A 27,875-nucleotide genomic window follows, 5' to 3' on the forward strand; every position below is an offset into this window, starting at 1 on the left:
CAAATGGCACAATTCCTCCCTTCCAGCAGGCTCTGTAGACTGACATGAGTGTCCATTCTTTGAATACACTAGAAAATGATCCAAAGAAGCAAAAAATGGATTTTGTTTAGGTTATAAAGAGGGAAGATTTACCTTATGGCACCTGATTGGTTCGCAGAGAAGTGGTTCAGGAAGAAACTCACGAAGTGAAGTCACAGCCAGGATTCTGATGCTGCCACCACTGGATGCTAACCAGCATGCTGCCTGATTGTGGCCCCGTAACACTCACCATTGTGCTTTCATTTATACCATGGCCATAATCTCTAATTGACCTGCAACTTTGGGTTACCCTTTGAAGATTCATATTCACGAGCGGAGCATGCAGGTAGTTGGGTTTTGGTTTTGTGCCCTGGCCTAGATGCAAAGGGGTATGGATAGGAACCACCTTGCTACTTCTGACTTATTTTAGTATTTCTCCCAAAAAAAGAAGTGTCCAAATGACAGGCCTTATGAGTTACATCTTTAAAAAAAAACAAAATGCCAACTATCCCAGGCCTTTTCAAATTTAATGTGCACAGGGATCACCTGGGTATCTCATTACAATGCAGATTCAAATTCAGAAGGTCTGGGATGGGGCCTTAATTCTACATACCTAACAACCCCTCAGGTGATGCTGATGATAATGAAACACACTGAGTATCAGGGCCCAGCACTACTCTGTCTGCTTCACCGTACTTGGCATATTCTACTTTTTGTTATAACCTCTTTGTCCCCAGCACCCAGCACAGGAACTGGAAGAGCAGGTGCTCAACTATTGGCTGAACAACTGATTGAATGACTGATTGACTGAATTAATGACTCCTTATCAATGTTTAGGTCCAATATCAAGTTGTATTTTCCCTATAAGACTTTCTCTTACCTCCAAAGATTTCTGAGTCATGAATAAAACTTCTTTCTCCAATTCCTATAGTACTTATCTTTTGACTATACAGCCATCAATAAATTATTATATTTCATGTAGAAATACTTTGTTCCTTAACTAAATGTAAAATGTCATATAGCAACCAGCTGTGACTAAAAAATTTATTCCTACTGAGTTTGTGATAGACTATGTTTATGTCTATACTCTGGTACTTCTGTGGAGTCTTGATTAAATTATTTAATCTTCAAGTCAGGTAGCACAGTAATGAATGATGTCAACTAATGATTTGATGTTCCATTTTAGTAGATTCAACCTTTAATACTATTCATCTTTTTTAATGAGGTGCAAACAAACAGTACAGGTGTCCTCTTTTCACCTCCCAATTCTATTTGCCCTGGCTCTCCTTCTTAACCGGTTATAACAGACAGTTAATCGATCAATGTGTGAAAGTAGTCAGGAGGAAGAAACAATTCTTGATTGTTTTCAACATCCTAGTCATTAGCATTTTTGTTTCATAATTATATAGCATATTTTGTATTCAGATTTATTGGAAATCATAATTGATCTATGTAATAATGGGTGGGGGCTAGTAAATAAAGAATATAAAATACCTTAATTTAGATAAAATTCTGATTTTAGGACCCTTAAGCTTAGTTAATGTAAACACTTCTAATTTTTTTCTCTTCCAAATTGCCTTTTTATATAGTTTCCAATTGCTCTTTTTAGAGAGCTTGTTTTTCTCTCCTTTCATGTCCAACTGCTTTTTGTTTTCCCAAATTCTCTTATTAGCTCTCATTCTGTTTTGGTGACCACCACTATCCAAATGAAATGTATTATGTTTTCCAAACACTTCCTCAATGTCATATCCAAATGTTCATCTTTCACGTTTATGCTGCTTGTCAATTTGATTAAGTTTACCTCCAGTATCTGTCCTCAAAACCCTCCTAAATTCAGCTTCTTGGTCAATAATTTCCTTGCTTTGGTTCTCACTAATGATCTAACTAATCCTCTGATCTTTGTCTTTTCCACCTTATCTCTGCCACTAGAAACGGCCATTCTCCAGATTGCTGAACCTTATATAAGATAACTTGTGAACCTGATATTTACTTCAAAAATTTCAATTACGTCTACTATCAAAAGAATGAATTAAATGCTTCTTTGTTTTGAATTCGAGACCTCTATGTTCTAACCATATAGTACCTTTCTTGCTTTATAGCTATTAACCTTTCCTTAAATCAAAATTCCCATTTCTCATCTATTACCCATTCTGCGCTTTTGAAAGTTGAGTCATTATTCAGTTCTCAACACTAATGCTCCCTCTTTCTTAAAGCATCTCCTAATTACAATAGTAGGAATTAAACTTTCATTTTTTGTTCTCTCACATATTTTTTAACTTTTCATGTTATCCTACTACCAATGTTATTTTTACTCTGCATTATATTTAGTTATTTGCATGCAAGCCCTTCAGCAAGATCTTTGTCTAATCTTTTTATAACTCCCCAAAATACCTAAAATACTGTTTTGCAAATATTAAATACTATTTTTTGTTGAAAAAATAGAATGATTGAATTAAATTCCTTTGACTGATTTTTAAGACAGACCCATTGAATATAAATTATTTTAATATGACCTATATTGAAAATTCTGATTAAACTTATAATTTAGCTTCATGAAAGCTGAAAATTGGATTTTCCATTAATTTCCTATTACTTAATTTCCCACGTAATTTTCTATTTAATCTATAGGCTACTTAGATGGGTTAGTACTTGTATTAGTCCGTTTTCACACGGCAGTAAAGAAATACCCAAGACTGGGTAATTTATAAAGGAAAGAGATTTAAGTGACTCACAGTTTCACATGGCTGAAGAGGCCTCAGGAAACGTACAATCATGGTGGAAAGTGAACGGGAAGCAATTATCTTCAAAGGCAGAAGTGAGAGCACAGGACGAAAAAAAAAACTACCACTTTAAAAACCATCAGATCTCATGAGAATTCACTCACTCTCACGAGAACAGAATGGGGGAAACCGCCCCTATCATCCAATCACCTTCCTCCCTCAATACATGGGGCTTACAATTAGAGACGAGATTTGGATGGGGACCGAGAGCCCACCAATATCCGTACGTTCCTATTTATAGTAGACTATTGGCATAAAGACTGAAGGCATACAGTTATTCAGGTAAGAAGAATGATATAAATAAGTAAAAGTGGACAGGCATACAGTTATTCAGATGAGAAGAATGATATAAATAAGTAAAAGTGGACAAACACAAAAACTGTTAAGATGAAATGCAGATTTAATTAAAACATGAAGAAAGATAGATTTATCCATAACGAACATGCAGGTAGTCAAGTTTGGCTTTGCTTGAACCTAGACTTTATGCAGTGTAAAAAGTGCTGAGTTAACACTTGTCTGTGTCACAAACTTATGGATCCATGAGTTTAAATATTCTACCATGAACTGGCTAAGTGGATATGACAGGAATGTTTTGGTTTGCTTTATATGGGCAAATATATGTAAATATCTTAATTCAAATCTTCCCTGCTACTAAGAAATTTCTTTCTGAATCATTTCAACCCAATACACTTGATCAAAAGACCAAAACAACAGGCCTAGCTATATCTACTAGACATGACAGGATACAGGTGTTTTTAGTTTTTTCCCGTCAATTTTTGGAATATGGCTCTATTAAAGATTAAACACAAAAAAACATAAAAACAGACAATTTCAACATTGACCTTCAAAAAGTAGATTAAAATGAAACATTAGTATTCATATTATTTTGGTATATAATGGGCTACTGCAAGGATGACATGAGTTCTTGGTATTTACTGCTCCCCTCTTAAGGTTTTTTCTTGTACTCATCATAGAACTGAGGTCAGGAGGCAAACTGTCACCCCCATATCTGGAAAGATGGAAGCACCCAGAAAGATACAGCAGAAAGATCCACTTAGCTGGAGCAGAAGGTGTTCCAGCTGAAGCTGCTTAAGCCATAAAATGGTAAGAACTCTTAAATAGTAATTTGGATGAATTGCTAAAGGCTGAGTGTGGAAGAGAATGAGACTGAGAAACTTCTAGGGGCTGCAGTCTTCAGAGAAGCTCTACACATTTGTGGATTTTCCCTCCAGGAACTCTATCAGGTTCTCCATAATAGTAAAGAAAAATCCTCTCATGGCCCTGCCAAGGGTGCAGAAGAATAAGCTGTTGTGCAATTATACCCAGAGCCTCCCTCACAATGAAGTGTTACTCTCCAGGGAAGAATTTCACAAAGCACAAGATTCAAACCTTATCCCAGCTGGTAGAAGAAAATTCTTATCCCAGCTGGAGGAAGGAAATCCTATCCCATGTTGTGGAAGGGAATTCCTCCCCACTCTAGTACTTCTCAACTTCCATGATAAAAAAGGTATAAAAGGCATATTGCTTTTCTCCTCACTTCAGGCACATAGGTAAGTAGATAATTTGTTTTAATGCTTAAAGTTTATAATACAATTTATTTTATCTGAAGCCTATTAACAGCCACTAAAGTCCTACATTTTAAATTTAGACTTTTTTTTTCTTAAAGCCCCTAAAAGTGAGTTTTTTTGTTGAAGTTAAGACAACTTGGATACCAAATAGAAGAAAACAATGTGAGCAAATTATCTTTCTCTTGTTAACTGGACTATTTGTTTGAGTTGTTCAAAACTCACCAATTTATGTTTTTTTTAATATGGAGGAAATTTTTAAATGCTACTCTTATTGGAAAAATGAATTGTATATATTAAAAATCGGAAGCAACACAAAGTATATAAGTCAGAAAGCAAACCGCACAAGATTTTATCCTACAGAAATATCCATTTCCAACATTTGAAGAACATTATTGGAGGCACTGCTGTTTACATATAAAGACAAAGAAAAGAGAAAGAACGGAAGGAGCGAAATAAGGAATTTAAAAATAAAATCATAGACATGAGATTTCTATAAACGTTCATTAAACTTAATTAAAAATTCAAGAATATACAAATGGCTACCAAATACAGCAGATTAAACATTTTAAACTCTGTTGACTCTTAAAAGATTATTAAAAGAACAGTACATGGCACAAAAATGGTCATAAACTTGGAAGCAGAAAGAAAGGAGGCAAAACAACAGGAGATGAAAGATATCAACAAATTTTGGAGTTTAGAAAGCAGATGTTAGAGGGATTAAATTTTAAGCATTTATAAATCTTAAAGCTGAGTCTCTTGCAAAAAAAGTGCCTAGGATACATGTAAGAAATAGAATTATATATATACATATATATATATGTATATACACACACACACACACGCAGAAACACGGAAACATGCAAAGGCTCTCATTACAAATTTCAAAATGGTGAAGCTAAAAGATCAGTTATGAAAATAGCATAATAATTCTCAATAGCAGCACTAAAATTTAGAAATTTTTGAAGCAATAGATTGAAAGTGAAATGATTTGTCTCCTAGAATCATGTACTCACCGGAACAATCACTCAATAGTAATATGTGAAATGTCTTAAATTTTCTTTCCATGCACCCATTAACCAGAAAAAGTTAATGAAGAATTATTTTACCCAAAAGAAAGAATCAAGAAGTGGGAAGATATGTAACTTAGAAGTATGGCTTTCAGAATGTAAGGCTGGAGAGGGAATTTCCAGGATTTTCATAAAAGGGAAATCTGAGACTGTTGTAGAGCAGGTCTAAAAAACAAGTGAATCTGAGATTTATCAGTGTTTAGTTCACAAGGAAGTATGCAAACGAAGGAATATGTGAGGACATGAATACTTGGTTCAGATTTGCATAATATTTCTAATAAGTTCAGTTTGTACAATGACTAAATGAAAAATTGACAATAACTACAGTGTGGTATGTTGAGAAGTTAGAGGTTAAGAATTCATTTGTGGAGGGGGGAGTAGAGAAAGTTACGTTCTCGTTATTTATATTACATGAACAAAAGACAACATGTGACCTGAAAAACGAATGTGTTATAGAAACTATGAAAATTAAAACTGGCTAAAAACAAACGTTGAAAGTAGTAAATTCTAGGGTGTGCGGGGAAGCAGCAGAGCTAGCTGGGACAGGGAAATGCTATCTGTTTTTTATTGTCAACCTTGTGGAGAAAATTTTAAATATTATGCACGTGCATTTTATATAAAAATCAAATTTCAAAAAATAAAGAGTTAAAATGAAGCTGAAGGGATAGCTGAAACTCAAATATATGGTTTTCTACAAGAACATTTGTTCCTAAATTTATTTTTTAAATTAAAAATGAAAAGCTTTAAGTAAAATATGGAATTTAAGATCGTTCAATTGTTTTTTCTATCTTAATGCTAACAGATTTACTGACCCTGTCTTAGTTATAATAAAGAATTAAATACTTTTAAACTATCCCTGACATTCTTCTCTCCTCTACCAGTGTTTGGTTGGTGATATCATTACTTTAACAATCAGGATTTATAGACTTTATGTTTGGTTTTCTACCCATATTTGAGGAATAGGTTAGTTTTAACTTAATATGTAAATTCGTTACTGTGTACTGCTAGTCCTTTTATTATGACTTTGGTATTTCTGAGTTCCTTATTTGTATTCATGTTTTGGGTTGTTTTGATTTCATCTCATCGTTTTGTTATTGTTTTTGTTTTAATTCAAAAAAGACAAACTTAAGGCATATTTCCTAAATCCTTCGTGTTTTACCTTGCTAGATCATCTTTACAACTGAAGCATATTTTGGTTGGATACAAAATTCTTATGTCATATTTTATTTTTTGATATTAGCTATTACTATAAAACCATGTTCCTCTGTGATCTCCGGATGCTAATTATTATCATATAGGTGCTGTCACAATTCAGATATCTCTGTTCCTGTTTTTCTATTTACTTAATTTCATTTTTAGGAATAATATAATACTTGCATCACATATGCTCATTTTTCATCTTTCTTCGTATTTTTTTATGTCATCTCCCTTTCCTAGAAAATTTGTTTTCACTGTTTTTTCCTAGCACTATGGAGAACTGATTGAATTCTTTTGTGTCCTGGAATAATTATTCTCCTGATGTACACTTCCCTTTTAATTTTGTTCTTATATTTCTCTTTCTAATTTTTAAAATGTCAGTGTCTATGCACAGGTTTTATACTGGTACCATTCTGCTAATTATAAGTACTTGAAATGCGGTATTTGACTATATGCTGGAAAATACTGTGGGGAAATGTAGGAGAGGAATTAGTGGGGATAGCCTCCAACTCACAGTTCAGTGTGTCGCCCCTATACTTTCTTATAGGATTGTATGTGCCCTCTATTCTGAAGACACATTTTCTCTGGGTTTCTTCTGGATTTTTGCTGCTAGCATGGTGTGTGAGGCTCGTGAGGAAGCCCCACTGTGTCCAGAATTTGTTCCTTCCAGTGGGTTCTTGGTCTCACTGACTTCAGGAATGAAGCTGCGGACCATTGCGTTGAGTGTTAACAGTTCTTAAAGATAGTGTGTCTGGAGTTTGTTCCTTCAGTTGTTCAGACGTGTCTGGAGTTTCTTCCTTCTGGTGGGTTCGTGGTCTTGCTGACTTCGGGAGTGAAGCCTTAGACCTTCGCAGTAAGTGTTACAGCTCTTAAAGGTGGCACATCTGGAGTTGTTTGTTCCTCCCGGTGAGTTTGCAGTCTCTCTCACTGATTCAGGAGTGAAGCCGCAGACCTTCACAGTGAGTGTCACAGCTCCTAATTCCGGAGTTGTTTGTTCCTCCTGGTATGTTCGTAGTCTCGCTGACTTCAGGAGCGAAGCCAAGGCCCTTCACAGTGAGGAGCTCATAAAGGTAGTGCTGACCCAAAGAGTGAGCAGCAGCAAGATTTACTACAAAGAGGGAAAGAACAAAGGGGACCCCAGTGGTTTGCCGCGGCTTGCTCCGGTGGCCAGCTTTTATTCGCTTATTTGGCCCTGCCCATATCCTGCTGATTGGTCCATTTTACAAAGTGCTGATTGGTCCATTTTACAGAATGCTAATTGGTCCATTCTTACAGAGTGCTGATTGGTGCATTTACAAACCTTTAGCTAGACACAGAGTGCTGATTGGTGCATTTACAAACCTTTAGCTAGACACAAAGTGCTGATTGGTGTGTTTTTACAGAGTGCTGATTGGTGCATTTACAAACCTTTAGCTAGACACAGTGCTGATTGGTGCATTTTTGCAGAGTGCTGATTGGTCCGTTTACAAACCTTTAGCTAGACACAAAGGGCTGATTTGTACGTTTTTATAGAGTGCTGATTGGTGCATTTACAATCCTCTAGCTAGACAGAAAAGTTCTCCAAGTCCCCACTCAACCCAGGAAGTCCAGCTGGCTTCACTCCTCACTACCAGTTACTGAAAACTGTTGTGATCTGGTGATTTTCTTTACTCATTCCATCCTTTACCTGGAAAACTTCCAGTCAGTGTCCCACAACCAGGACCTTGAATTACAAATAAAATGATGTGCCTTTAGTTTCTTTGTCTTTCTGCTCCAATTACCTGCCATTCTCTACTCTGACATTCATCCTGTCCTTGGTGGCCAGTAGGATTAATCACAGACTGAGAGAATAAAGAAAAACTATAGCAGAGGGAATTTTTAATCAGAAACTACAGAGGCAGAAATGTCAAAGAACTTCAAATTTTGAGCTCTGACTGATACTTTTGTTTCCTGAGAATGATGTTCTGTTTGATTTATATTGATTTCACAATGTATCATAAAGGTAGAATGGGACTCAGATTCATGCTGAAGACCACAAGTGTAAGATAGTGAAGGGAAGTTTCGAAAATCTCCTCACCAGATACTAGCATGAAATGTATGGATGCTGTCATCAGAACTAGTAAAAATGTATCTTCCTGGATCAGTGTGGATGCTGACTATCACAATGACTTTATACGTGGAGTTCAGTTCCCATGCTTGTTTCTGTGGCACTCAGCACATGTAATAAAATTCTCAGGCTATTAAATGTTGATGAACATCAGGATTTTGAACACAGATAAATTTAATGGTGCTTCTTATCCATCTTATCCGGTTAAATCAGGTCTCGGCATGTCACTGTGAGAAGACTACAGCTTATGGGTGTTTGCATTGAATAAATATGAGACGTAATAGCACAGTTCTTAGTGTAGAGGGTTTGTTTAGATAATAGTTCTCAATCTTCCTGAAGTGGTTATTTGCTATTGTAAACTTTGCTTCCACTAACTTTATTTTATAATTAAGTTTTGGAGAAAACATTTAAAATATACATAAGCAAAAACAAAATAAAAAGCAAAGATATGTTCAGCCTAATCCCATCACCATTCTTCCCTACATTAATTTTGTATATATACATATGTATTTCTTCATAATTTTATGCATATACATATAATGAGATCATAATATAACTATTGTTAATTTTCTTTTCTCAAATAACTATATGTAGAGTAATACCTTTATTTTTATACCAAAAGAAGCCTTTTACACCATCATGTTTTAAAATTCCTAGTAGTCTCTTATATTCTTTAATGTATTTCTCTTATCTATCACTTACATTTACTTTAGAATTGTTCTCCTTAATTATTATTTTATAAATCTTTGAAATATTTTGCTTCATCACTTAATGAAGTAAACTTAGAAGTGGAAATTTTAGGCTAAAGAACATATAAATTTTTAAGACTTCTATTACATTTCATCAAATTGCCTTCTACAAAATTTGCACTGATCTGTAATTCTAACTTATGTGAGGCTGTCCATCACCCTACACCATCTCTGGCAGTAGCTATTAATCAATAGTTATATCTTTGCCTAGTTAAAAACTAAACATGAGATAGCTTTGTTCTTTAATGTTGTATTTTGTAAATTACTGTAAATGAGAAATTACCATGATAAAATTAATAGTGGTTGATAGTTATTTTCAGTTAATTACCTATGTAAATCCTTTCACCATATTTTCTAGCAGAATCTGTTTTTTTAAAATCCATACATGATTGTGTGTGTGTATCATATATCACCCTTTGAAATTGACCCTACCTTATTAAATATATCTTTCAGTTTATCGCTTGCTTTTTAATTTGCCCACAGAGATTTTATATTAAAAGAATTATGTTACTTTTTATGTAATAAATCTATCAGTATTTTATATTATTATTTCTGAATCTACTGTCATAATATGAACTACTTTCAGCAACCCAAAATGATAGATCTGCCTTGGTATTTTTATGAATTTATTTTATTACATTTGAATATTAATACATTTATACTTAATTGGATGTTAGGATTCTAACATATCTTACCAACTGGCCCAAACACAATTTATTGAATTTATTATTTTATTCATTGCTTGAAATTCCATTGTATTTTATAATAAGTGATTATAATAAGTTCTTGATCATTCTACCAAAAAAATGCATGCACTCATACGTTCATTGCAGCACTATTCACAATAGCAAAGACTGGAATCAACCTAGGTGCCCATCAGTGATGGATTGGATAAAGGAAATGTGGTATATATGCACCATGGAATACTGTGCAGCCATGAAAAAGAATGAAATCATGTCCTTTGCAGCAACATGGACACAGCTGGAGGTTGTTATCCTAAGTGAACTAGCATAGGAACAGAAAACCAAATACTGCGTGTTCTCACTTATTAGTGGGAGCTAAACATTGAGTGCATATAGGCATAAAGATGAAAACAAGAGATACTGGGGATTACAAGAGGGTGGATGAGGGAGGACTGTGGGCTGAAAAACTATCTATCTGGTACTATGCTAAGTACCTGAGTGATGGGATCATCTATACCCCAAACCTGAGCATCATGCCTTATCCATTGTACCCATGTAACAAACCTGCACATGTTTGAATTCAAAATAACAGTTGAAAAAAAAAGACAAAAAATAAAAGCTTTTGAGTCTATTTCTCAAGTACATAGGCACTTTCACTGCTCTGTTTGTCTTTTCCTGCACCAAATTTTGCCCTCATTCTTCTTTTTTGTTTACAAAATTTTCAGCTTGCTCTTTTATTTTTATTTTTATTTTTTTGCAGATAAACTAAAGAATAATTTTCTGTAGTTTCTCATATAATCCCAATGGAATGTTAAGTAGAGTCAACTTGGATAGAATCAGCATCTACACTGTATTGAATTTGTGCATCTGTATTAGTCCATTCTTATGCTGCTAATAAAGACATACATGAGACTAGGTCATTTACAAAGGAAAGAGGTTTAATTAACTCACAGTGCAGAATGGGTGGGGAGGCCTCAGGAAACTTACAAACATGGCAGAAGAGGAAGCAAACATGTCCTTCTTCACATGGTAGAAGGAGAGAGAAGAATGATAACAGAGCGAAGAGGAAAGCCCCTTATGATACCATCAGATCTCGTGAGAACTTACTGACTATCATAAGAATAGCATGGAAGAAACTGCCCCCATGATTCAATTACCTCCCACCAGGTCCCTCCCAAGACATGTGGGAATTATAGGAACTACAATTCAAGATGAGATCTGGGTGGGGACACAGCCAAACCATATCAACATCCAAGAATATAATAAGCATCTGTTTTTATGTAAAATTTTTCCATTGATCAAGTAATGAGCTGTGGTTATATAGTCATTTCCAAGGACATCCTGTAGAATTATTGTTAGCCATTTTAATTTTTCTTGCTATAATGACTGGGGTATTTCCCCATTCTATTTCTATCTAATTTTCTTACAAGCTCTTCATCTCTGTGCATCATTTTAAAAATTATACTCCCGTTGAGTTATCTTAATTGGTTTTAATTGTATTATAGTTTAATTTATAAATAAATATCATTGTTAATAGTAACTATTATGCATATATGTCAAACTCTACATTAAACATTTGGCACACATTCAATAAAAAGATGTGATAATTTATACCACTTATTACATCTATAATCTGAGCACAATGTTCTAGACAACAAGAGCTAGATCAATGTCAAGCCACAATGTTTGTTCACTATTTTTATTTTTAACTTTATTGGGAATGCATCACTTTACTATTAAGCTAAACGTCAACTATTTCTTTGAGAGATAATACATAATATGCTATTTTTATACCAAGAATTTTTAGAATATATAGATATTAAATATAATCAAATGTGTTTCCAGGATTTATAGCATCTCTTTAGGGATTACATTTTTTGTTGTAATGTATCAATATACTACAGTCCTATTATATCTTATATTAATATATCTGTATAATTAGGTTATATCAAGACTTTTTAAAAATAATTTTTTACCTTAAAATTATACAGTATTTTAATATCTTACTAATTTCTTGGGTAGAGAGTTTTCTCGTTTTATAACTTATTCCTTTAATAAATATACATGAAGTTGTTGGGTACCTGGATTACACTAAAAAATAAAAACACAATTATTTCTCCAATGAGATTGGTTACCAAGAAATTTTACCTTCATCAGAATTAATTGGAAAGCATTATATCATTTTCTTTCAGAGCACATAAATAGCAAAAAAATTATTTGACATAATTCATAAAATCATCTGGATAGAATAATTTAGGCCATTATACTACTATTTTTGGATGTTTTGAATTCATATATTATTTCCCTGTTCAGGTACATACAGTTGATTGAGTCAAATTTGGTAATAAATTCATATATGTTCAATATCTATTTACACCTGTGGTTATATTACCTTTCTAATTGGTAACATTGTGGGTTTTTTGTTCCTGGATAATTCTATTAGTTTTTCTTAATAAACTTCTGAGTTTAGTTTTCAGTTTTACTATTGTGTTTAGAAATTAAATTTTTGTGTTTTGCAGATATTTTTTCTATGGCTTGTCTTTTCTTTCTTTTAACACTGTCTATCACAGAGCAAAGTATTCATTTTTTAAAGTTTACTTTAAAATTTCATACATCATTCTTTTTGCTGTAACTAAAAAGTTACCATCAAACCTAAGACTACCTAGATTTTCTTCTAGAAGTTTTATAGTTTTGCATTTTATATGTAGGTCTATGATCCACTTAGAGTTAACTTTGTAAAAGGTATTAGATCTGTGTCTAGATGGTTTTTTTTTTAAATGAGCATCCAATTTTTCCAGCACCATTTATTGAAAAGACTGGGCTTTCTCCAGCGAATTACCTTTGTTCCTTTGTCAAAGATCAGTTGGCTATATTTGTGTGAGCCTATTTCTGGGCTCTCTTTATTGATCTGTGTGTTCATTCTTTAACCAGTACCATGCTGTCTTGAAGTAATGTTATAGTAAGTCTTGAAATCATTCTTTGTAATTCATTCTTCTAATTCAGTATTGTGTTTGCTATTCTAGGTATTTTGCCTTTCAACATAAGCTATAGAATCAACTTGCCATTATCTAAAAATAACTTGCTGGTATTTTGACAGGGATTATTAGAATCTATATATCACACTGAGAGAATTGACACTACTGTCAATTACACAATCTATATATCACACTGAGAGAAGAGACAATACTGTCTTCCAATCTCCATTTATTTAGATCTTCTTTGATTTGTTTCGTGAGTTATATAATTATTAACATGTAGGATATGTTCATGTTTTATTAGGTTTATATCTAAGCATTTAATTTTGGGGGTAGTGCTACTGTAACTGATATTGATTTTTAATTTCAGATTCCAATTGTTCATTGCTGATACACAGTAAACAATTTTATTTTGTGTATTATATTGTCTCCTGTGACATTACTATATTCATTTATTTGCTCTAGGAGTTTCTCTCCTTTTGGGGGAATTTTATACACAATCATATTACCTGCAAATAAAGACAGTTTTATTTCTTTCTTCCCAGTCTATATACATTTTATTGCATTTTTTATCTAGGACTATCTAGGGCTTCTAGTAAGATATGAAATAGGATGGTAAAATAGTTTATCCTTGCTTTGTTCTAAACCTTTGGGGGACAGCGTCCTGTTTCTCATGAGTAAACATGTTGCCTGTAGGTTTTCGGTGCATTGTAGTAGACCCCCCTTATCCATGGGGGATACATTCTAAGACCCTTAATGGGTGTCTGAAATCATGGATATTAATGAACCCTATTTGTACTATGCTTTTTGTATACTTATATACCTATGATAATGTTTAATTTACAAATTGAGTGCCATAAGAGATTAACAATAACTAATAATGAAATAGAACAATTAATATACTGGAATAAAATTATGTTAATGTGGTAATTGAAACTGCAGAAAGCAAAACCATGATTAAGGTGAGACTACTGAAGTTTCTTTATGGTGTTACATAAATTTCTCCTCTACTGTATCTGGGATTGGGATTAGAATAATGCTGGTCTCGTAGAATTATTAGTAATTGTAGTATCTACTTCTATATTTTGGAAGAAATTGTGGAAAATAGATATCTTTTCTTTCCTGTATACTTGGTAGAATCTACCAGTGACTCCACCATGGGGGCATGCTGGGATTTTTTGTTGTTGTTATTTTTTATTCAATTTATTTGATAGATATGAACATATTCAGATTATATATTACTTCGAGTGAAGTTTGGTAATTTGTGTTTCTCAATAGTTCATTTTTTCTGAATTATCAAATATGAGGCCATAAAGTTATTTGTAGTATTGCTTCATTGTCCTTTTAATATTCAGAGAATTAGTATCACTTCTGATATTGGTAATTGGCTTCTTCTCTTTTCTTCTTAGCCTACCTAAAGATTTATTGGTGTCCTTGATCTTTTCTTTTCAGAGAATCAGCTTTTGGTTTCATGGATATTTTTTATTGTTTTCTTGTTTTCAATTTTACTGATTCTTGTGGTATTTTTCATTATTTACTTTTTTCTGCTTTCTTTAACCTGAAATTGTCTTTTTAAAATTTTTATAATGTGAAATCTTAGGTTACTGATTGCAGGTCATTTTTCCATTTTAATATATGCACTTAAAGTTATTAATATTCCTCTAAGTACTGCATTTACTGCATCCCAAAATTTTGATAGGTTGTATTATTGTTTTCATTTGAATTTAAATTAAATTTCTCTTGAAACAGTTTATTTAACCCATGTGTTATTTGGAAGTGTGTGGTTTAATTTCCAAGTATTTGGGATTTTTCAGCCATCTTCCTGTTATTGATTTCTAATTTAATTTTATTGTGGTCTGAGGACATATTTTGTACAATTTCTATTACTTTAAAACTGTTAAGAATTTTTTTGGTGAGTGTTTCATTTAAGTTTCATACGAACGTATTTTGCCACTGTGGAATGAATTATCCTATAAATATCAATTAGATCAAATTGTTTGATAGTGCTCTTCGTATGTATTATATCTTTTTAAATTTCTGTCTGCTTGATCTATAAATTACTAAAGAAGTCTACTGGAGTCTTCAACTATAATAGTGGGTTATCTATTTCTCCTTGCCCTTCTATCAGTTTTTGCCTCAGTTATTTTGACATTCTGTTGTTAAATTCATAAACATTAGAAACTGTTATATCTTCTTGGATAATTGACTCCTTTATTATGAATACAATTATAACTGAAACTTTATACCTTTGACCTGCATCTTCCCACATCCCTACAATCTCCCTTCTACCCTGCTCCTGTTTTACTGTTTCTAGGTATTCATATTTTAAATATTTCACATGTGAGTGAGATCATGTAACATTTTTTCTTTGTGTCTGTCTTATTTCACTTAGCATAATAATCTCTAATTTTGTTCACGTTGTTTGAATGTCAGGTTTGCCCCCTTTTAATGCTGAATAATATGCCATTATATATGTATACAAACACACATGCACATATATATATGAGATATATATGATATATACATACATGAGATATATATCTCACAGTTTATGCATTCAACCATTGATGGACATTTTGGTTGTTTCTATATCTTGGATATTGTGAATAATGCTGCAATGAACATGAGAGTGAAGATATCTTTATGAGGTGATTATTTTGTTTCCTTTGGTTATATACTCAAAAGAGGAGTGCTAGGTCATATGGTAGTTCTATTTTTAATTTCTTTAGGAAGCCGCACACTGTTTTTCACTGTAGCAGCTCCAGTCTATGTTGCTATTAATAGTGTGCATGGATTCTTTTTTCACCTTACCTGATATGGTTAGACTTTGTGTTCCCACCCAAATCTCATCTTGAATTTTAATTCTCATAATCCCCACATGTCAAGGGAGAGACCAGGCAACCGTAATTGAATCATGGGGGTGGTTTCCCCCATGCTGTTCTCCTTATAGTGAGTGAGTCTTGGATGGGCTCTTCCACCTTCACTCAGCACTTCTCCTTCCTGCTGCCTCTTCACCTTCCACCATCATTATAAGTTTCCTGAGGCCTCCCAAGCCATGCTGAACTGTGAATCAATTAAACCTCTTTCTTTTATAAATTACCCAGTCTCAGGCAGTTCTTTTTATTATTATGATGATGATTATACTTTAAGATCTAGGGTACGTGTGCACAACGTGCAGCTTTGTTACATATGTATACATGTGCCATGTTGGTGTGCGGCACCCATTAACTCGTCATTTACTTTAGGTATATCTCCTAATGCTATCGCTCCCCCCTCCTCCTACCCCACGACAGGCCCTGGTGTGTAATGTTCCCCTCCTTTGTCCAAGTATTCTCATTGCTCAATTCCCACCTATGAGTGAGAACATGCAGTGTTCGGTTTTTTTGTCCCTGCGATAGATTGCTGAGAATGATGGTTTCCAGCTTCATCCATGTCCCTACAAAGGACATGAACTCATCATTTTTTATGGCTGCATAGTATTCCATGGTGTATATGTGCCACATTTTCTTAATCCAGTCTATCATTGATGGACATTTGGGTTGGTTCGAAGTCTTTGCTATTGTTGAATAGTGCCGCAATAAACATATGTATGCATGTGTCTTTATAGCAGCATGATTTATAATCCTTTAGGTATATACTCAGTAATGGGATGGCTGGGTCAAATGGTATTTCTAGTTCTAGATCCTTGAGGAATCGCCACACTGTCCTCCAAAATGGTTGAACTAGTTTTCAGTCCCACCAACAGTGTAAAAGTGTTCCTATTTCTCCACATCCTCTCCAGCACCTGTTGTTTCCTGACTTATTAATGATCACCATTCTAAACAGTGTGAGATGGTATCTCATTGTGGTTTTGATTTGCATTTCTCTGATGGCCAGTGATGATGAGCATTTTTTCATGTGTCTGTTGGCTGCATAAATGTCTTCTTTTGAGAAGTGTCTGTTCATATCCTTCACCCACTTTTTGATGGGGTTGTTTGTTTTTTTCTTGTAAATTTATTTGAGTTCTCTGTAGATTCTGGATATTAGCCCTTTGTCAGATGAGTAGATTGCAAAAATTTTCTCCCATTCTGTAGGTTGCCTGTTCACTCTGCTGGTAGTTTCTTTTGCTGTGCAGCAGCTCTTTAGTTTAATTAGATCCCATTTGTCAATTTTGGCTTTTGTTGCCATTGCTTTTGGTGTTTTAGACTTGAAGTCCTTGCCCATGCCTATGTCCTGAATGGTATTGCCTAAGTTTTCTTCTAGGTTTTTTATGGTTTTATGTATATCAATTAAGTCTTTTGGCTTAGGATTGACTTGGCAATGCGGACTCTTTTTTGGTTCCATATGAGCTTTAAAGTAGTTTTTTCCAATTCTGTGAAGAAAGTAATTGGTAGCTTGATGGGGATGGCATTGAATCTATAAATTACCTTGGGCAGTATGGCCATTTTCATGATATTGATTCTGCCTATCCATGAGCATGGAATGTTCTTCCATTTCTTTGTGTCCTCTTTCATTTCATTGAGCAGTGGTTTGTAGTTCTCCTTGAAGAGGTCCTTCATATCCCTTGTAAGTTGGATTCCCAGATATTTTATTCTCTTTGAAGCATTTGTGAATGGGAGTTCATTCATGATTTGACTCTCTGTTTGTCTGTTATTGGTGTATAAGAATGCTTGTGATTTTTGCACATTGATTTTGTATCTTGAGACTTTGCTGAAGTTGCTTGTCAGCTGTAGGAGATTTTGGGCTGAGATGATGGGGTTTCTAAGTATAAAATCATGTCATCTGCAAACAGGGACAATTTGACTTCATCTTTTCCTAATTGAATACCCTTTATTTCTTTCTCTTGCCTGATTGCCCTGGCCAGAACTTCCAACACTATTTTGAATAGGAGTGGTGAGAAAGGGCATCCCTGTCTTGAGCCAGTTTTCAAAGGGAATGCTTCCAGTTTTTGCCCATTCAGTATGATATTGGCTGTGGGTTTGTCATAAATAGCTCTTATTATTTTGAGATACGTCCCATCAATACCTAATTTATTGGGAGTTTTTAGCATGAAGGGCTGTTGAATTTTGTCAAAGGCCTTTTCTGCTTTTATTGAGATAATCATGTGGTTTTTGTCTTTGGTTCTGTTTATATGATGGATTACGTTAATTGATTTGCATATGCTGAACCAGCCTTGCATCCCAGGGATGAAGCCCACTTGATCATGCTGGATAAGCCTTTTGATGTGCTGCTGGATTCTCTTTGCCAGTATTTTATTGAGGATCTTTGCGTTAATGTTCATCAGGGATATTGGTCTAAAATTCTCTTTTGTTGTTGTGTCTCTGCCAGGCTTTGGTATCAGGATGATGCTGGCCTCATAAAATGAGTTAGAGAGGATTCCCTCTTTTTCTATTGATTGGAATAATTTCAGAACGAATGGTACCAGCTCCTCTTTGTACCTCTGGTAGAATTCGGCTGTGAATCCGTCTGATCCAGGACTTTTTTTGGTTGGCAGGCTATTAATTATTGCCTCAATTTCAGAGCCTTTCATTGGTCTATTCAGGGATTCAACTTCTTTCTAGTTTAGTCTTGGGAGGGTGTATGTGTGGAGGAGTTTATCCATTTCTTCTAGATTTTCTAGTTTATTTGCGTAGAGGTGTTTATAGTATTCTCTGATGGTAGTTTGTGTTTCTGTGGGATCGGTGGTGATATCCCCTTTATCATTTTTTATTGCGTCTATTTGATTCTTCTCTCTTTTCTTCTTTATTAGTCTTGCTAGTCGTCTATCAATTTTTTGATCCTTTCAAAAAACCAGCTCCTGGATTCATTAATTTTTTGAAGGGTTTTTTATGTCTCTATCTCCTTCAGTTCTGCTCTGTTCTTAGTTATTTCTTGCCTTCTGCTAGCTTTTGAATGTGTTTGCTCTTGCTTCTCTAGTTCTTTAATTGTGATGTTAGGGTGTCAATTTTAGATCTTTCCTGCTTTTTCTTGTGGGCATTTAGTGCTATACATTTCCCTCTACACACTGCTTTAAATGTGTCCCAGAGATTCTGGTATGTTGTGTATTTTTTCTCATTGGTTTCAAAGAACATCTTTGTTTCTGCCTTCACTTCGTTATGAACCCAGTAGTCATTCAGGAGCAGGTTGTTAAGTTTCCATGTAATAGAGTGGTTTTGAGTGAGTTTCTTAATCCTAAATTCTAGTTTGATTGCACTGTGGTCTGAGAGACAGTTTGTTATAATTTCTGTTCTTTTTCATTTGCTGAGGAGTACTTTACTTCCAACACTGTGGTCAATTTTGGAATAAGTGTGATGTGGTGCTGAGAAGAATGTATATGCTGTTGATTTGGGTTGGAGAGTTCTGTAGATGTCTATTAGGTCCACTTGGTGCAGAGCTGAGTTCAATTCCTGGATATCCTTGTTAACTTTCTGTCTCGTTGATCTGTCTAATGTTGACAGTGGGGTATTAAAGTCTCCCATTATTATTGTGTGGGTGTCTAAGTCTCTTTGTAGGTCTCTAAGGACTTGCTTTATGAATCTGGGTGCTCCTGTATTGGGTGCATATATATTTAGGATAGTTAGCTCTTCTTGTTGAATTGATCCCTTTACCATTATGTAATGGCCTTCTTTGTCTCTTTTGATCTGTGTTGGTTTAAAGTCTGTTTTATCAGAGACTAGGATTGCAACTCCTGCCTTTTTTTGTTTTCCATTTGCTTGGTAGATCTTCCTCCATCCCTTTATTTTGAGCCTATGTGTGTCTCTGCACATGAGATGGGTTTCCTGAATACAGCACTCTGATGGGTCTTGACTGTTTATCCAATTTGCCAGTCTGTGTCTTTTAATTGGAGCATTTAGCCCATTTACATTTAAGGTTAATATTGTTATGTGTGAATTTGATCCTGTCATTATGATGTTAGCTGGTTATTTTGCTCATTAGTTGATGCAGTTTCTTCCCAGGCTCGATGGTCTTTACAATTTGGCATGTTTTTGCAGTGGCTGGTACCAGTTGTTCCTTTTCATGTTTAGTGCTTCCTTCAGGAGCTCTTTTAGGGCAGGCCTGGTGGTGACAAAATCTCTCAGCATTTGCTTGTCTGTAAAGGATTTTATCTCTCCTTCACTTATGAAGCTTCATTTGGCTGGATATGAAATTCTGGGTTGAAAATTCTTTTCTTTAAGAATGTTGAATATTGGCCCCCACTGTCTTCTGGCTTGTAGAGTTTCTGCTGAGAGATCAGCTGTTACTCTGATGGGCTTCCCTTTGTGGATAAGCTGACCTTTCTCTCTGGCTGCCCTTAACATTTTTTCCTTCATTTCAACTTTGGTGAATCTAACAATTATGTGTCTTGGAGTTGCTCTTCTCGAGGAGTATCTTCGTGGCATTCTCTGTATTTCCTGAATTTGAATGTTGGCCTGCCTTGCTAGGTTGGGGAAGTTCTCCTGGATAATATCCTGCACAGTGTTTTCTAACTTGGTTCCATTCTCCCCGTCACTTTCAGGTACACCAATCAGACGTAGATTTGGTCTTTTCACATAGTCCCATATTTCTTGGAGGCTTTCTTCGTTTCTTTTTACTCTTTTTTCTCTAAACTTCTCACTTCATTTCATTCATTTCATCTTCCATCACTGATACCCTTTCTTCCAGTTGATCAAATCGGCTACTGAAGCTTGTGCATTCGTCACATATTTCTCATGCTGTTTTTCAGCTCCATCAGGTCAGCTTTTCTGCTCTGTTTTTTCCCCATCTTTGTGGTTTTATCTACCTTTGATCTTTGATGATGGTGACATACATATGTGGTTTTGGTGTGGATGTCCTTTCTTTTTGTTAGTTTTCTTTCTAACAGTCAGGACCCTCAGCTGCAGGTCAAGTGGAGTTTGCTGGAGGTCCACTCCAGACCCGTTTGCCTGGGTCTCAGCAGCAGAGGCTGCAGAACAGCGAATATTGTGGAACAGCAAATGTTGCTGCCTGATTGTTCCTCTGGAAGCTTCGTCTCAGAGGGGTACCCGGCTGTGTGAAGTGTCAGTTGGCCCGTGCTAGGGGATGCCTCCCAGTTAGACTACTCGGTGGTCAAGGACCCACTTGAGGAGGCAGTCTGTCCGTTCTGAGATCTCAAACTCTGTGCTGGGAGAACCACTACTCTCTACAAAACTGTCAGACAGGGACATTTAAGTCTGCAGAGGTTTCTGCTGCCTTTTGTTCAGCTATGCCCAGCCCCTAGAGGTGGAGTCTACAAAGGCAGGGAGGCCTCCTTGAGCTGCTGTGGGCTCCACCCAGTTTGAGCTTCCTGCTGCTTTGTTTACCTACTCAAGCCTCAGCAATGGCAGACACCCTTCCCCCAGCCTGGCTCCCGCCTTGCAGTTTGATCTCCAACTGCTGTGCTAGCAATGAGTGAGGCTCTGTGGGCATGGGACCCTCCCAGCCAGGCACAGGATATAATCTCCTCATGTGCCATTTGCTAAGACCATTGGAAAAGCAGAGTATTAGGGTGGGAGTGACCCAATTTTCCAGGTGTCATCTGTCACAGCTTCCCTTGGCTAGGAAAGGGAATTCCCTGACTCCTTGTGCTTCCCAGGAGAGGCAATGCCTTGCCCTGCTTCAACTCATGCTTGGTGGGCTGCACCCACTGTCCTGCACCCACTGTCCAACAAGCCCCTGTGAGATGAACCTGATACCTCAGCTGGAAATGCAGAAATCACCCGTCTTCTGCATCTCTCATGCTGGGAGCTGTAGACTGGAGCTGTTCCTATTCGGCCATCTTGGAACCACCCCAGGCAGTTCTTTATAGCAGTATGAAAACGAACTAATACAATACTCATGCCAGCACTTGTTATCTCTTCTCTTTTTTTATAAAAACCATCCTCACAGAAATGAGATGATATCTCATTGTGGTTTTGATTTGCATTTGCCTGATGATTAGTAGTATTGAGCACTTTTTCATAAACCTATTGGCCATTTTTTATGTCTTCTTTAGAGAAATGTCTATTCAGGCCCTTTGCTTACTTTTTATTGGGTTATTTGTGGGTTTTTTTGCTATCGAGTTGTGTAAGTAGTTCTTTATACAATTTGGATATTAACCTCTTATCAGATATATAGTTCACAACTATTTTCTCTCAATCCACAGGCTGCCTTTTACTGTGCTGTGTCTTTTGCTGTGCAGAAGCTTTTTAGTTTAATGAAGTCCCACTTGTTAATTTTTGCATTTTTGTCTTTGCTTTGGTTTTCACATTCTTTTTCGTATCTCTTTGCTTTTTAAAATTTTATTTTTTGTATTGTTTATATTATATATACTCTGCCTCATTGATTTATAAATTATTAGTCTTGTTTTTATTTTAGTTTCCATTACTTTTGATATAAAATAGTCATATACATATGTATTTACAAAAGGATAAAGAATAATTGATCATTTAATATCAATTTTTCGTATTATACTGCTTTGTGTCAATTTTCCCTTTTTATTATAAAAATGTGGGATTTCACAGAAGTTGCTCTTCTGTTTTGACTCACATTTGGTCTCTGTCAGAAATTATTTTGGTATTTCTATGTCTCGTAAATTATCAGCAAATAAGGCATAGATTCTATGTTTATAGGTTTTATTTTCCATAATCCTTTTTCCCCCAATGGTGTGTCCTCCTCATTCATAATATTTTGGTTTTCATTTAGTCCTATCAATCACTATATTTCTTCAGGTAACACTTTCAGGAAAGGAACAAGGATGGTAAATTTTCTGAATTCCTGGATATCTAAGGATGACTTTTTTTCTCGTTGGCATAAAAACAACAACTTGCACATAGAATTTTTCCCTCAGAAATCATAGAAATTTTCCATTTTAGCCAATACTTATTATTGCATAAATTCTGTTGATGATAATTTTTATTTTTATTAGAGATAGCTGGGCAATAATTAATATTGTGTGTTTGTGTGTGTGTGTGTGTATTCCTACATAAGTGCTTGGAGAAAAACCATTTGAACTTTTCAAAATGTTACCATGTTTTGGTTTATTTTCTTTCATTTGCCTGAATTTCAGTAATTTCTGTTAAACATATTCTATATTCTATTCTCAGAAATGCTCAGTATTATTTTTAAATATTTTCTTCTATCTTTTTCACATACTTTTTCATTATATACACATAATGACCCAGACTTGTGAGCTAAAGCACAGAGGATTTCATAGCTTTTCAAGACTGATTATATTACAATGCCCTTCTCTATTCTATGAGAAAATGAATACATTCAGTTAATATTTTATAGATAGATACATAGATAGGAAAAGTAAAACTCAGAGAGTTCAATAATTTGTGTCAAGCAGTGTCACATAGTATGTGGAAAGGGAAAATACTGAGGTTATAAATCTTTAAACATGGGGCCATTTTTGTCTAATAGTTCTAATTTTTCTAATTTCTAATATTAAAAAAATTTTCTAAAGAAAATCTCTTTAGAAGATTTTGGAGGAAAACTCTAATTTCAACTCTGATACATCTCAGGAGGGGCACTTTGGAGAATGGCAGGTCTCAGTGAATAGGTCTCACACACCACTCACAAGGAAAAGAATCAATTGTAAATTCCTCTGCATGCAGCTTTGCAACTTGGCTTCTAAGTCAAACTTATGCTTTTTCAGTAAGGAGTCATTGCACTAGCTAAGGAGTCATTGCACTAGCAAAGCAGTCATCAGCTTATGTAAATTCCTGTGGTACAAAAAAGAGCTCTTTAAGCTGCTTATTACTTTATTATTGCTGAAAGAAAAAAAAAAGCAAGGCATAAAGAGAAAAGGGGGTGGGAGAATTAAGGATCTAATAACAGTGAAAGCTTGCTGCCGAAGTTGTGTCTCTTGCTGTGTTTGAATGATTTTTCTTTGTCAACAGCCTTGCACTGGGCTATTTTTAGTATCTCTTTAATAATTGAGCTGTAGCAATTGTGCTCAGCAGCTGGAACAGGCAGGGAAAGTAGCAGCTCAAAGAAATAGTGCAGCAGGTCATAATTTAAGTCAAGCTGCATTATGGAGCATACCTTTCTCAAAGGTAGAATGCTGAGGTTAAAAAAAGAACTGTGGAAAGTGGAAGGAAAGAAAGACAAAAATAAGTGACGGATGCTGCTTTTATTATTTTTTGTTGTTGTTGTATATTTTTAAAACAAGCGTGAAAAGATGTCTCCTTGGGCAGGTTCTTTTGATGGCAAAGAAAGTGCAGATGGAGGGCCCTACTACTTTATGTGGCAAACAGGACAGGGAAACTTGGATTGCCAGCAGAATTGATGCTTACCTTATTCCGAGGGCTGATTCCTGCACACCACAAACCTCACAACATTGTAAGTGGCATGACAATAAAGTTGAAATAGTTTACTTTAGCCACTGAAAAGGAAACTGACTGTGATGAAGAAAGGAAAATCTTACATTCCACAGCATTTCCCCGTCCACTTTTGGATGATATAGTTGGGTTTTGCATAGTCCAGTTCTCAGATGCATCATCAAATACCTGATTTAGGTCATTAATCCCATGGGAGTGGTATACATCTCACTTTGCTGAAATACTTGGCTTTATGTTGCCGATTCTCTCCTAGTCTCAGCCTGCTTAGCTCAAACTGACATAGAGGCTTGCCAAATGAAGACTTATATGTGTCCATATATTTGACCAGTGGAGACATTCAACTTGGATAATTAGAAAAATAAAAATAACAAATAAAGAAGATCAACAATTAATTAAATGATCAGATCAACTAGACTGCTGCCAAATTGTTTATGTCTTTGGACCAGGAAAAGATTGCTAAAGGTTAATGAGGTCATGAATGTTCTTCCTTGGCACTTCAAACTTTTCCCCACTTACATTTTCCCTCTTTTCTTTGCTTTTCTATAAACTTCTGTGTGCTTCACTACCTCCATTTGTTGTCCTTACTTGCCTCCCTTCTTTACTGTGTTTTCCTCTGCCCTTTTCCTTTCCCTCTGCTTTCTGCCTGGGGTTTTATACTGGAGCCCTAACCAATAGGAGGAAGTTTTTAAGCTGAGTTGGGTTGATGTGACATTTCATCCGGTAGAGGTCAATGTGACAAAGGGAATTTCCGCAAATACCCATGCATATACACAGCCTATTAGCACAATATAGGAATGGTGAATGGCTACTCATGATTGCTTACATGACAGAGAAACAATTTTCCCACAAGTCTGTGTCCTTTAATTATCAAAATGGCCATTTACTTCAAAACTAGTTTGGGGGATTTTTTAAATAGAAAGCCAGTATAATTTGTTTTAATTGCACACATTTCTTAAACATCAGGGTAAATGTTCACTCATGCTTTATTTTAAGTTTACAAAAAACAAGAACGAACTGGAGGGAAGGACTGGTTAAAATGTCAGTCCTGACATTGGTTTAAATTCCTAATATATGTTTTTAGATCTTTAGGTGACCAAAAAAGGAGAGTTTTCAGGTGTGACAAACAAAAACTAAAAGAATGCAGTTGGATCAGTGTGAAACCTGACCTATTATCAGAACTCCCTTTTTTATATGAACTCATTCTGTAAGAATTGGTCTGTAATGTAGGAACAATTGGATTGGACGGCTTGGATGAAAACATTTTCAGGAGATACAGCGAGGATGAGGGGATATTTGTAAGGCTGTCTTTGGATTTAGTCTTATTTATTTATTTATTTATTTATGCCTCTGAGTTGTTCAACACACAAGGCATGCAGGTGCTGACTTCTTCTGGCAGGCAGGGAGAGATATCCATATATCATTACACTTGCAGGCATTTAGGAGAATACCAATTTTCAACCTCACAGACTTCCCTGAAAGTCCAGCACAGCAGCCAGTTAGATCCATAAAATTGAAAATGAGATCCGATGGGTTCCAAGGGATTAGAACATCAGAGTAGAAACCTGTCCTCTATGAATTGCCTAACTCTGGCCACAGAATTTAGTTGCATTCTGTATTACTTTCCCAGGGCTTCTGTAACAAACTACCACCAACTTGATAGCCTCAAACAACATAAATTTATTTGCTCACAGTTCCAGAGGCCAGAAGTTCAAAATCAGCATCACTTGGCCTAAATCAAGGTGTCTACAGGGCCAGACTCCCTCTGGAACTCTAGAAGGGAATCTGTTTCTTGTCTGTTTTTAAACTCTAATGGCTCCTGGCATTCCATGATTTGTAGCACTTCACTCCCATCTCTTCCTCCAAGGTCACATTTCTGCTTCCTCTTCTGTCTGTCAAATCTCCCCCTGCTTCTCTAATAAGAACACTAATCATTGAACTTGGGGCTCACTCAGATAATGCAGGATAATCTCCCATTCTCAAGATCCTTAATTTAGTTACATCTTCAAAGATTCTTTTTGCAAATAAGGTAATTTTCACAGCTTCCAGGGATTAGTATATGAATATATTGTTTAGGAAGGCACTATTCAGCCACTGCACCCTCTTAGTCCAATAAAATGCCCCCCAGATCCATTCGGACACCATTGACATCCTAGACAAGACATTTTACTCTGCTGTTGTTTTTTCTTACATAATGGTAATAATAAAAAGAATAGCTAACATTTATTGAGGGATTGGCATTATGTACTCTTGTAAGAGAGTTTTATATTAAACTAAAACTTATGAAATTGCTAATGCTTGTCAGGTTTTGGCCCACAGAAACAGCAATTTCATTTTATTTAGTCACTTACGTTCACTCATTTAAAATTCCTATTTATTCTATAAGAAACTGACTATTATTATTCCCAGTTTACAGATAAAGAAACTGAGGTACAGAAATGTTAGGAGACTTACCCAAGGTCATATATGAAATGTTAGTAACATCAGTATTTACCCTAGATGGCCAAAGTCCTGCACTCCTTTAACCTTCCTCCAACTAGGCTTTTCTTCGCTCACTAAAGGATCTCAGCCTTCAATTGCTATTGTTATACAGGAGACATTTCTGTGGCTCATGCAGGATGATGAACTGGAGGCCAACTTTGGTTCATGTTAGTGATCAGATCATTTTGTACCCTTTGTCTAATCTGCATGCAAAGTACAGAAAATGAAAGAAGGTGGAATGTATGAAGGAGGTGAAAAAGAAAACGTCAAAAAAAAAAAAAAAACAAGGTACAGACAAAAAGACAAAAAGTCAATTAAGAATGGAAGAAAATAGAAGAGGACATATATATCTTGAATGGTGCTCCAATCCCAAAAACTCTTCTAATGATTTACTTTACTAGTTGTGTAACTGCACAAAATCCTTGTGAGGCTTTAATTGCTGTCCCAAATTTATAGCTGGGAATTTATGTTATTCATCAAGGAATTCAGCTACTAGAAACCAGATATCCAAAGTATAAAAGTGAAAAGAAAAAGGAGGAGGAAGAAAAAGAGGAGGAGGGAAAAATGGTCATTAGTTCATTATTTTTCAAATCATGAAGAAGCAGACAAAATACTCAGCAATCTATAAGTCTGCACTGGATCTCTGAAAGCAAACGCCAGCATTCAGTTTCTTAATTCAGAGATTAAGAAGTAAGGGGGACAAAATCATAATCATACAGTCCATGGGTAAGAAAGGGCAGATGGTGAAAGAAGACATATACATGTATACACATATGTACACAGAAACATGTATATATGCCTGTGTGTATATATGCACATACATGTATTTGTGAATGTGTACACATGTGTATATATACGCACATACACATACAAACATTAAGATTTTCATAAATTGGCTGGGCGTGATGGCTCACGCTTGTAATCCCAGCACTTTGGGAGGCCAAGGCGGGTGGATCACAAGGTCAGGAGTTCAAGATCGGCCTGGCCAACACAATGAAACCCTGTCTCTATTAAAAATA

Source organism: Gorilla gorilla, chromosome 2 (genome assembly GCF_029281585.2).
Source record: "Gorilla gorilla gorilla isolate KB3781 chromosome 2, NHGRI_mGorGor1-v2.1_pri, whole genome shotgun sequence".
In the NCBI taxonomy this organism is placed as follows: domain Eukaryota; kingdom Metazoa; phylum Chordata; class Mammalia; order Primates; family Hominidae; genus Gorilla; species Gorilla gorilla.